Raw genomic sequence first — 12,198 nt, forward strand, 5'->3', positions numbered from 1 at the left:
ACTGTGTATTGTTTACTGTGTAACAACACACCATATTTATATATTAATAACATATTTTGTGTAATCTATAAAGCAAGAACTATAGCAGCTGTAGCATAATGGATGTAGCGGAGCATTTCCCACAGAGACAGTGCAAGAACAAAGCAGCATACACTGGAAACACTCAAGGAAATCTTAAAATGACAGCGCACTACTTGAGTAAATGTACTTAGTTACATTCCAGCATCGGCTATTCATCAGATAAAGTCTCAGTTTTGCTAACTCTTGAGTGAATGCTTCATTCACTACACATTTAGCCACTGTCGATGCAAAACATTTCGGATTTCTACACGTTAAATTGTCATTCTGTTTTGTTTTACGCCTTTTTACTTTCTTGCACGAAAGATTGAGTTTCATTTTAAATTAAATTACAATCTAGGATGGCACTCGGCGGAGCACAAAGGCCCAAAAGACCCCTTTAATTTAATCAAGCCTTATCCAGAATCAAACTCATAACTGCTTTAACTCACCAAATCTAGCATCCAGCAGCACTCGCTCATAGATACGAGCCACCAAACTCTGCTTTCTTTTTCACTTCTTTCCTCGAGATACATGCATTATTCCCTGAGAAATGATTCATGGAAATCTATTCAGTAGTTTTTGCGTAATGCTGCTGACAAACCACCCGACCGACCAACCAGCCGACAGACACGGGTGGAAACATAACCCACTTGGCGGGCGTGACGACATATCTAATGAAATGAGTTGTACGAAGACAACATAATTATCTTCGCTAAATTAGTAAACTACCGGTCTCAGATCTTGAGAGAACTCCGTGCGAGCGCTTGATTACAACCAAACCCCACATTACTGTAACAGTTTCCTATGTATGTCACTGAACTGACAGCTCCGACGACAGCCAAAATAACGCTCGCGTGCGGCGGAGGGAGGGAGGTTCCTGCAGGTAAACAGGTACACGATGACTCCAGTAGTAGTCTACACACCTGGGGGGGAGTTTCTCAGGAGGATGGAGGAGGGATTACAGCGAACAGATCCTTCATGTGCATCTTCTCCTGCTACAAACAAACTCCTCCAGTGTCGTGATGCTGCACAGTGTACGCTTGAAGCAGTAACCTCTGAATAATAACAACATTAAAGCTGCCGAGCAATACGACGGTCAGCGCGGCTGGTGGACAAACACTTTCAGTAATTATCACTTAGCTCAAGACAATCTGATCGATACGTTTTTCGCCGCCGCGGCGGTAAAGCTCGACTCCTAACGCGGTGACAAGATCCCTCCTCGCCTCGCCGACAATGAGAGGACCAGTGTCCTTCAGACATGTTTGTGTGTGCATGGTATACACATGGAGCACCCTGACATATGATTGTGAATAAGCATGCAAAGCAGACATCTTTACAGTTGCAGGTGTGTGTGTGTGTGTGTGTGTGTGTGTGTGTGCAGGGTTCACAGGCCCGGGCTTTGACATTCACGCTACACCACCTACGCACTGGGGTCCCATCTCGGGGTCATTTACATATCTTTGAAAGACAGATTGAAAAGAAAGAGAAAGGAGGGAATGCGGAGGGAGGGGTGGAGGGGTGGAGGGGAGAAAAAAGAGATAGATGGAGAGAAAAGAGAGGGATGGAGGGAGTGAGGAAGAAGGGGGGGGGGGGGGGGGGAGAGAGAGAGAGAGGAAGACCAAGCCGGAAGATTACATTCCCCCCATCTAGAAAATGAGGGGGAAAAGGCAGGGTGTGCAGGGGCCTACTGGGAGGATCCTTATTCATATTTGTGTGTGAATTGTTTATCACGGTGACAGAAGCGTGCCAGGGCTGAGATAAAGGCAGCGCTCCATCACGGGGCTGTGACAGCGGGAGGACACGGCGCGCACTCACCGCAGCAGCCCCAGAAATATTATTAATAGATGCTGACTTGATTTGCCACGATTGCAGCGTCTTGGCACCGCTTGATTGTGGCCTGTGAAGTTCCGTCCAAAGGGGAAGCTATTTTTCATGAAGTGACAGAAGTCTTCGCGATTCCTATCCCCCCCCCCCCCCTTCCTCCTTTCCTCCCACCACCCACCTCCCTCCTCTTCCCCCCTTCTTCCTCCCCCCCCCCCCTCTTTCCTTCTTCCCTTCAGTTGAGCAGTTGCATCTCTTTCCAAGGAGCTGATATGCAAGGCTGCTTATTATGAGAGCGGTGTCAGATTTAGAGAGAAAAAGCCAGGCAGAAATAGTCTCTCCTTTGATGGGATGGCCTGTGAGATGGCCTGTAGATGATATCCGGTGTGTGTGTGTGTGTGTGTGTGTGTGAAGGCAGCGTACGAGCGTGCGTGTGAGCGTGGCCGTAAACTTCAGTAGTTTCGAGCAATATCACAGCTTTAAGAGTATTGGAAAAAATTTGTTATCACACGTGCACATACATAAATTCATAAGTTCACACAAAGCTGGTAAACACAGGTTTTTCTTTTTTAGTCACACACACACACACGCACACACGCACAGGCGCGTCGACAGCAGTGACGATGCACACATTAGAAAGCCCCGTCCTCACAGCGAGGATGAAGGCTGAGCAATTTAAAGTACAAGAGCGGGAAGCTCGAAAAAAAAAATCCTCTCCTTATTGACGACACGCGATCTGTTCTTCCTCCTCATTCCACGCGGTGTCTTTGCTTTGCATCGTGGGAGGCTCGCTTTCACTTGCTCCTCCACATTTTTTAAAAACCCGCACACACCGGGTGTGTACTTGTGCAGCCATGAGAGGGCATTGCAGTCCCAGATGTGTGAGGAAAGTGTGAATAAACTTGGGGTTTTTTTCTCTTTTTTCCCTGTCAAAGTTCAGCTCACACACACATCGTCTTTGTGACTCTGTTTATCGAATGTCAGTCCCGGGCCGGCGGCCGGTTTCACGGGCCTCACCCACCCAACTGAGTGCAAAACAGCACCGAGGGGATCGCTGAGGGTGTTCGACGACAATGAAATCGAGACAGAAACCTTTGTATTGAACAGTGTAATCTCAAACCGCAGACAAGCCTCGCTGACGGGAGTTGAAAGCTGGCGAGTACAGTGACTTCACAACATCTGTAGACCGCCGTCATAACGGCAGGGCCGCCTCAACCTTTCTGACCTTGTTTGCTTTCGCACTTATCAAAACGACCATGAGATCAGAACGTGGCGGAGTTTCTCAGGTCTCTCTCTCTCTCGCCGCACACACACACAAACACACACACCTGCACCTGACAACCGCAGGCTCTGTCCTCATTGGCGTGGAGACGGGAAGGAGCTGCGGTCACACACACACACACACACACACACACACACACACATACAGACACACACTGCAGCGGAGTGCTGTGCTGGTGGGGCACTAACCTCATACAGGATGTGCGCTTGTCTCTGTACAGGCCTTATCTCGGTGCGCTGCACTGCTACTGCAGCCCAGAGGCCACAGTGTGGGCGTGACACCTGCCAGGGAGAGAGGGGAGGAGGAGGGGGGGGAGGAGGAGGAGGAGGAGGAGGAGGAGGAGGAGGGCAGGGGGGGAGGAGAAGGGGGAGTAGGAGAGTTGACAGAACAAACTGAGAGATGAGGAGAGCGAGATACCTCTTCACCTTTTACTTTTTTTAAGAGGCTGCAGTCGTGAGATCGTCTCTAACTCTTCTGTCTCTGATTCCACGACCGTGGAGCTGCTGCTGCTGCTGCTGCTGCTGCTGCTGCTGCCACCCATGTCGCCCTGAACCAGGATTTATCCCAGCTGCAGCCTCACACACACACACACACGCACACACACACACACACACACACACACAGAAACACATTTCCCTTTACTATATTCCACGCATGCATTGCTTTGAAAACTGCAGGAGATCTGTTCAGTCTCCTGACATATAGTCAATGTTCAGTATCGGCTGACAAATTAATTCCAATAATATTCAAATACAGCGGCGGCGGCAACGGTGGCGGCGGCGGCGGCAGCAGCAGGTCATCTTTATTCAGCATTATGCTTTCTGCTCTGAACATTGTTTATTCAATCTGCACCCGTGCCGGCCGCCGTCTACTTTGGAGTGCTCTGTTTTTTCGAGCAATCTATTTCTGATATTGCTCTATTTTCCTGAGACAGAGTGATATTTTCACACTGGCCTGGTAATATTACACAGCCCCTTAATGGAATCATGGTGCCGTTGCCCCTCCACCACCCCCACTCCAACCCCCACCACCACCACCACCACCAACGATTTGAATAAACGCATTCAATTAAATCAAACCTGGAATACTGTAGCTTTTAATTGAAAGGGAATTATCCTCTATATGATTTCAGAAACGATCTCTGGGGAGGTAGTGGTGCTTTTCAACAACTCACCAATTAGACACTTGTCTCTTAAATGGAAACTACCTCCAAAGGAAATGCCCCGCATTAGGGCTTAATGATTTGGGCACTTACCAATTACGGTAGCAATGAATTTCTTTTCTCGTTAAAACAAGACATCATTTTATGGATTCATAAAAGCCGCAGTTCTGTGCATACGGTCCAAAGCGATGGAGGAACACTGGTGGAAAAGAAAGCAGCGCAGTTATACATATATATATATATATATATATTGTGTCATATGTTACTTATTTAATATGACATTATTAAAAAAAAAAAGAGTATATATTAAAAGAGCGAGTTAAAGTTTGAGTTATGCCCAACACCACAGTTTTAACAGTATAAATGATAATATAAAACTCACAAGAGTCAAACTGATTAAAAACTTAATGAGATCTGGCGCTTAAATCAACATTTCAAGAGAAAAAAAAAGAATTCCTCTAATATAATTTGGTGTGATTTCATTTATGCGAGCGGGGGATCACAAATCTGCAGGTGATGAGTTTTTATTCCACATTCAGTGCAGCCATAATATTGACAAAAGAGGGCAGCAGGCTGCTTCTGACCGGCCAGAACCTCCCCGCTCGAGAGAGAGAGAGGGAGTGAGAGGGAGCAGAGAGAGTAGAGACGAGACTTGGCCAGAGACGATCCGGGCCTGGTTTTGCTCACTGAAGACGGGCCCTGCCTGTCTGCTCGCCTCTGCCTCCCTTGGCTGCCTGTCTGTGTGAGTGACTGCGAGATTGGTTTATTTTAGTTCATCATCTCCCTCATCAATCTTTTACGTGGGACCGGGGTCGGCAAAGATGACAAAAGTGAATCGCTTATGTGGTCTAAAGTTTCTGGCAGTGACTCGGTGTGAGTAAACACAAAAGACTCGCTCGTCCCTTTCTTCTTCAGCGCCACCCGCTCCTCCTCCTCCTCCTCCTCCTCCTCCCACACACCACCCCCCCTCCTCTGTCACACGCTCCCACTTTCCCTCTCTCTCTCTCTCTCTCTCTCCCCCACCTCCTCACACCCCCGCCGCTCACCCCTTTCCAAAGATATATGAAGGCAATGTGTGGATCTGGTTGGCTTTGTGAACTAGGTGCCAGACCACATCTGAGAGGCTGTGCTGAGGGAGCAGATTGCATGGTGACGTCTTTCTCTCCTCTCCCTGTTCTTCCTCCTCCTCATGCGCTCTTCTTCTTCTTCTTCTTCTTCGTCTTCGTCTCCCTCTCGCCTCTTCACACGAGGTGCTGGAAGTGACCGTTGACTGACACGTGTCTTCTGTATCTGCCACGCATCCGACTCCTTTCTCCAAACCCTGCGGCCCACATGTCCACTCCAGACTGATTCCCATTCATGTAAATCTGCTGACTGGCTACTGTTAAGCTCTGGGCGGCGTCGGCGGGGCAGATTACGCGGGGGCCCTCGCAGAAGTGACGATGGCCCTCCGACAGTTCTAATCAGGAATGAGATGCAGAAAGGCTGAAAAAAAAAAGAAAACGGCAAATGGATAGACGAGCATGGAAAAAGAGGAGTCTCCACTTGGCCTTTTGAATTCAAACACATGTCAGATGTTGTAAAGACTTGTCAAAGAGGGGGAGAAAAAAAACAGGGACTGAAAGGAATGAAACGCTGGGAGACACTGGTTACTGAGTGTTATTAGTGGAGCCTGATATGAAAATGGAAACCATGTTGAGAACCTCTGCAGCACAACATGTAACAGGCCGAATCCGGTTTATCAGGGAAAGCCTTAATAGGACGGGATAGGTGAAGTGAACTCTTCCGGACCTTTGATTTTTGGTGCCCGAGCGCTTGTTCTTATTGTTTTTTAAAGGTTTAAAGATCCATATTATCAGCAGTTAGCCTCAGTTAGAGGGAGGAACACATGGAGTGAGACGGAAGGCCCCTCCTGCAAGTTATTATGAATGTCAGCACCACAAATCTTCTCCTCATTTTATAAATTTGTAGATATTTGGATCTTTCTAGCTTCAGACGTCATCCTGCGGACCTGATTCCCCTCCGAGGACGGCTTGTTTATTCAACTATCGAAAGATATTCATCAAATAAATACTGCAATTGTATCATTACCTCGTTTATATTGTTAATATTACTTTTCTGAGTTTGAATTTCTTTGAACGAGATGCTTATCAAGATAAAAAAAAAGACATTTATCAGTTAACAGTTTAAAGAATGATTAAGCATGAAAAGTTAGTTTATTATAATTGTTATATTGATAGCGTTTCCAACACATTTCTCACTTAAAACTTATATATTCTAGCTTTACTAACCTTTATTGTTGCCTTTTTAACATCAATACATATTTTATTAAGCATTTATAAGTAGTTAACAATGCATTTACTAACAAGAAAGGCTTTTTATTACCATTCTTTAGACTATTTACATGTTTTTTATGAGAAAGTTTCTTGTGATTTCAAACAACAAACATGTTAAATGGGAACTTTCTTGTTATGGAGAAGATAATAAAGCTCTTTTGTGAAATTTCTTATATTTACAATATAAAAGGGTTCTTATTTAACCTCAGAAATATTTGTTTTGTTTCATAATTGAATAAAAAAGCTGTTCAAAGAGGAAAATGAGGCCCAGAACACAGTTTGAAATGAAAAAAAAGATGGCATGTTAAGTAATTATCAAGCAAAACAGTATGAATTTGTTCATTCAGTCATGAAAATGAAGAGAGTTTACTTACCTTATCTTAAGATCTTTCTCTTCTGATTCAAATTTCTTCCCAAAAAACTACATAATGCACCTTTAACGGTTCATCTGTATCATCTTATTAACGTAAAGAAGCATCTCACTTGTCTGTTGTTCTGCCTCATAACGGACTTCTCATTAAAATATCGTCGTCCAGAAACATGGCCGCAACATTTACATTCTTGATTTGGTCCATAAATTAAAGTATGAAAATGTTAGAAAAGCTGTTGAGTTGATCAGAATGTCTTGTTTTGTTCAATAAACAATAAACAGCCGAAAGGTATCTGGCTTAATATCATAGAAGCTTCAGGAGGCCAGAAAATATTCACATTTTGTGAGCTCAAACATTTTTTTCCCCACAAAATATGAATAAATAACTTACCGATTGAATTTCCACCAACTGACCCGTTGTTTCTATGAGGATAATTGAATTTTGAGCCCAAATTGTCTCTTTAAAGGAACCAAAGAGAATCGAACAGACTCTGAACACATCATGAAGCGACATCATGTCATCCACCGCTCATTAATGAAAAGTCAGAATGAAATTAAAAACTATAGCTCTCCTCTTTAAATACCATTTTCTCCATCAACTGTACAAATCCTCCATGTGATATTCCTGCATCATAACAAATTATCAAAATCCCACGTTTTGTTTTTCTTCCAACGCCGGAGGGCAGATCGAAACGCGTCAGGACACTCTGTGTACTTATGCAAATCACCAGCGCCTGTATACATAATGCTAAACATAAAGAATCCTTGCATTAGCATACATATATGATACCATTGTCTGTTCATGCACATAGGAGTCATTAACCGCCTGCTCCTCCACTTCTTAAAGTCTCCCTTCCTTTGTTGTTTTGTCCTTTTTTCTATCTCCCTCCCTTCCCCCAGCTTGTGCGAATATGCATTCCTGCAGGACAAAAATATACACTCACCGAAAAAATAAATACAGAGCATATCGTAATGATGTGGTGAACTGTATGTTTGTGTACAATCACAGACGTGGATCAGCTTCTTAGATGTCTCGCTAAGAAAACTGCGCAGATCACGTGGTTCCCCCTCAGAGCGTGCACATGTTGTGTCTGCTTCCTCGTCGTTGTGTTGGTTTCCAAAACGGTGGGTCAGGACATCATGTTACACTCTTCAGCATTTACCCTCCCTTCCCTTTTTTTTTCCCCCTGGGGTCCAAAATGGTTGCCGTCCCTGTGGCTGTAATAATTTCCATGTAATCTGGAATCCGGGGGTCTGACACATGAACTTTCTTAATACTTTCAAACTGTCCCGATGCATTACGCCTCACCCGGTCTCAGCTGGACTTTCCCCTGCGTGGCTTCACAGGGAAAGACGCTTGAGGAATGTTTTGTCCCGACTGATTTAAAGGTCAAGAGCAAACACCAAACAAAACTTCGGGGGGAAACAACTGGAAAGAAAATCTCCGACTTAGCCAAACTGTGAAAACGCAACTATCCAGGAACATGTGACTCACCAAACAAACTGTTTAGCCACGGACGTGATCGGCTGCTTTTCCAACACGGCCTCCGCCGCCCTCTCGCTCGCTAGCTCGCACACATATAGCACACACAAGAACACGGGTGCAGGGTCGGCTGGCGCACATGAGAGAGACGCTTTGAAAAATAAGCCCTCATTTGGGCAGAGTGGATTCAGATGGCTTGGCTACAGCTCAAAGGCGAGCAGCTCTCTGGGTCAGCTTATTATTTCAATGGATGCAAGGCGCTGATGTTCTCAAGTGTGGTGCACTTCAATCAAGGGACCCGGCAGCTCGGCACATGGGTCAAGGCCGCAGTCTCATCTTTCGGGGGTCTAAAGATGACTGAGGCTCGTCCTGTGGCGGTTTGGACCGGGCCCTCAGTCCCAGCGCTCAGTCCCAAAAGTCTCCCGTACGAGACGGACTCGGGCTCCCACAGAAGAAAAAAAGAAGAAAAAAAAGAAAAGAAAAGTGCAGTAAATTGAATTCGGCTGCGGCAAGGGAATCCCAGACCTGACCAGGAAAAAAAAAAAAAAAAGAGAGAAGAAGAAGAAAGAAAAATTACTCAAAGATGCCAAGTTTTGCAGGAGCGAGGGAGAGAAAAGACAGATGTTTAATTTCCTTCAGTGTGCGAGCGGCGAGGCTGAGAGGTGTGGATCTGCGGCGGCGGCGGCGGTGCTGCTGGTGGTGGGGGTACTTCTCATGTTTGCATTCTGTCAAAGTGTTTGTGTTTGTGCTGAAAAATATTTTTGACTCTTATTTCTCTCCAACAGAGGAGAGCGTAATTAACATAAGCAGACTCTCCAAACAAAAACAAACAATTAAACTCATGAGTCACAAAAAAGTATGGAAGTAATCTTTGTTGTTTCGTCTTTATCTTACTCCTCTGGACGGTCTCGAGTGATTCCCCCCCCTCCTGTTACGAGTTCGTTTGTTTGTTTGGGCTGAGGACGGATTATTACTATAAAGGATTTCGTTTTTCTTTTTTTTTGCCGCTTTTTAATGTTGCGGCGGAAGGCTTTCGTAAACACTGGCCGTCATTAAATCCCACCGAATGACCACAAAGAAATGAGGAACACCTTGCGCGTGCATGGAAATGTGCACGTGCAGCCACACACATATACACAGTACGAGAGGTAAGGAAAAAAAGCAGCTAAAACCAATAAACACTTAACACAACAGAGTGAAACACAATCACAGCTGAATGAGAGCCATCATGTGCGCTTGACCGAGCCTGTGCCTCTCTGACTGGTCAAAGGCAGCCTTGCGAGAAGGTTAACTGGACTATATTTGTTGTTATTCCACCACGGGCATCTGTTCCATTGCTTACATTAGCAGTTATCGACTGCGCCAATATTAGTCATGGCCCCGGTGTTGTGTAATTCAGACTTACCAAAGCGTACCATCCACAACTATGGTATGTTTCCCCCCTCTAGCCATGCCCTGATAGGGTAATGTGGGGTGTAATGACGGCCAATTAGAGGGGATCACAAAGCAGGACATGCAAACAGAACCCAGCAGACCAGACCCGGCGGAGCTGCGCCCTGCCGCGGCCGCCGGCAACTTTTGTCTTTCCCTGGCGCTGATCTCTTATCAGTTTTGCTTTCCCCCCCACTCCAGAATGAGTGTGGATTTCACGTAAGGTAAACTGATCTACAGCCAGCGTCCTTGAGCAACGTTACTGGACTTACAGTTACAGCCGGGGTCCTTGGTTGCGCTGGGCAGTGTCAAATAGTCGGACCACCCAGTTTCTCACTGCACTGTGAGGCCATTGTGCAGCCTCGCAGGCAGCACCCTGGTTCCTAATAACAGAGCCGACGGTCTGTGTCTGAATGAGTGCAGTATGTGGCGAGTGGAGATAACCTCCAGCATTTTGTATCAGTAATTGGCCTTGATGAATTGAACAGCCTTAGAGATTTGCCTGGTGCAAATTGAATAACGGTTGTTTTCCTGCTGCAGATGTGTTAGATACTGCACAATGACCTGAGAACACGCAGGACGGCGGCGGCGTGTTGGGTAGAATGCATGCAAGATAACTTTTGCTCTTTTGATTTGATTTGCAGCCAATTCGCTTCGATCTGTGTACAAACACGAGGACTTTAGACATTGTGCAGCACATGGGCTAAAGTCTTAATTCTGCATGCAGGTGATGCACAAATCCTTAAGTTTTGTGGAAAACAGAGAACCGAGCAACGTTAGGTGACGTTGTAGAGAGAGGACCATCGCTCCTCGTCATCGGCAAGACAGTCGAGACAGAGAGCAAAAGAGTGATTGAAGAGAGAGAGCAGCGTTTGTGAGAACAGAGCAGAAATCAAAGAAATAAAATGCTAGTTTCGAATTGTTGGGTTAGAATAACTACGTTCAGTCATGTCTCGTGTGAAGCTTATGTTACGAAAGTCCTCCGTACGACCCGCCCGACCAACCCAACCGCCCTGACAACCGCACATTTCTTTGTCTCTGTACTATTGCACGAGGAGGGCACTTCAAGATGTAACGTAGATGGTACCTAGAGCATCACATTTAGAGGTGTATGTCCACTGACCATGCAGCTGAATTTGACAGGCTGTATTGTCTCTGCATGACTCTCCGGACTTTGTGTGAATGCAGCAAAAGTTCTCGCTTCATCCCGTCCTGTGTTTTGCCTTCCCTGTCCTGCTTAATGTGTGTGTGTCTGTAACCCGGCCTCACCCTCAGTCAAACGGACACACAGACCTGCTGCTGCTCTACGAAAGCTGGAGAGAAGAGGAAAATGACGGCGCAGAAACATCAAGAACACAACAAAATAATGAGAAAATAGAGGCAGAGGGCATTCTTTAGCAAAAAGTTCAACAAGCAGACAACGAAATGCAGAACAGCTATTGTTATTCAGGACAGAGGAGGGGTTAAAATATCTGTCAACGCCAATCAAAGACACAGACCATATGAAAAGTCCCTGTATGTTTACATGTTTTACAGCTGGGGTCTCCCACACGAAGGAAAATTGCTTCAGTGGACGTCTGGAACGCGTCAGCAGTTTACCATCATATTTATACGTCCCTCTTATTAAAATTAGCAGAAGTCGTGAAGCATAGAGACGATAAAACAATATTTAGTCTGTGTTCGAGCCGTTAAAGTGGGCCCAGAGAGTGAGGTCGAGAGTGAAACCGTGCCCTTAAAAAACCAAAAAGTCTTACACATCATAATGATCTCCTGATGACACTCCAGTCTGTGTATGCAACATGACCGAGTCTCTCCCAAAAAACTGTAAACCGCACATACCAGAATGTTAATTTGTGATGTTTATGACAGAAACGCTCTGGACCGACTACAATGAGCAAATGAATATGTGACTGGCAAAAATTTGATCACTCATAAATACGTTTTTTTTTTTTAAAATCTGCGTCGCGTTAACAGCGCTTCGGCGGGAAATACCCACAACACAAGAAAATCACCCTGAGAAACTGTCGACACTTCATCTGAGACGCAGAATATTCGAGTGGCGTCAAAAGTGCCTCTTGCCTTATTTGTAGCTGTGGGATTAACTCGTTCGTGTGCTCGGTTCAGACTGCGGGCGATGGAAAACACATGAATTTTCTAGTTTCGGGGTTGGGATTCTGCGCCGTTAATACTTCAAGTCTGAGCGGCGTTTTGTTGCAACGGAAGATGGAGGAGATACAGAAACGCTTCAGATGT

Source organism: Sparus aurata, chromosome 22 (genome assembly GCF_900880675.1).
Source record: "Sparus aurata chromosome 22, fSpaAur1.1, whole genome shotgun sequence".
Lineage (NCBI taxonomy): Eukaryota > Metazoa > Chordata > Actinopteri > Spariformes > Sparidae > Sparus > Sparus aurata.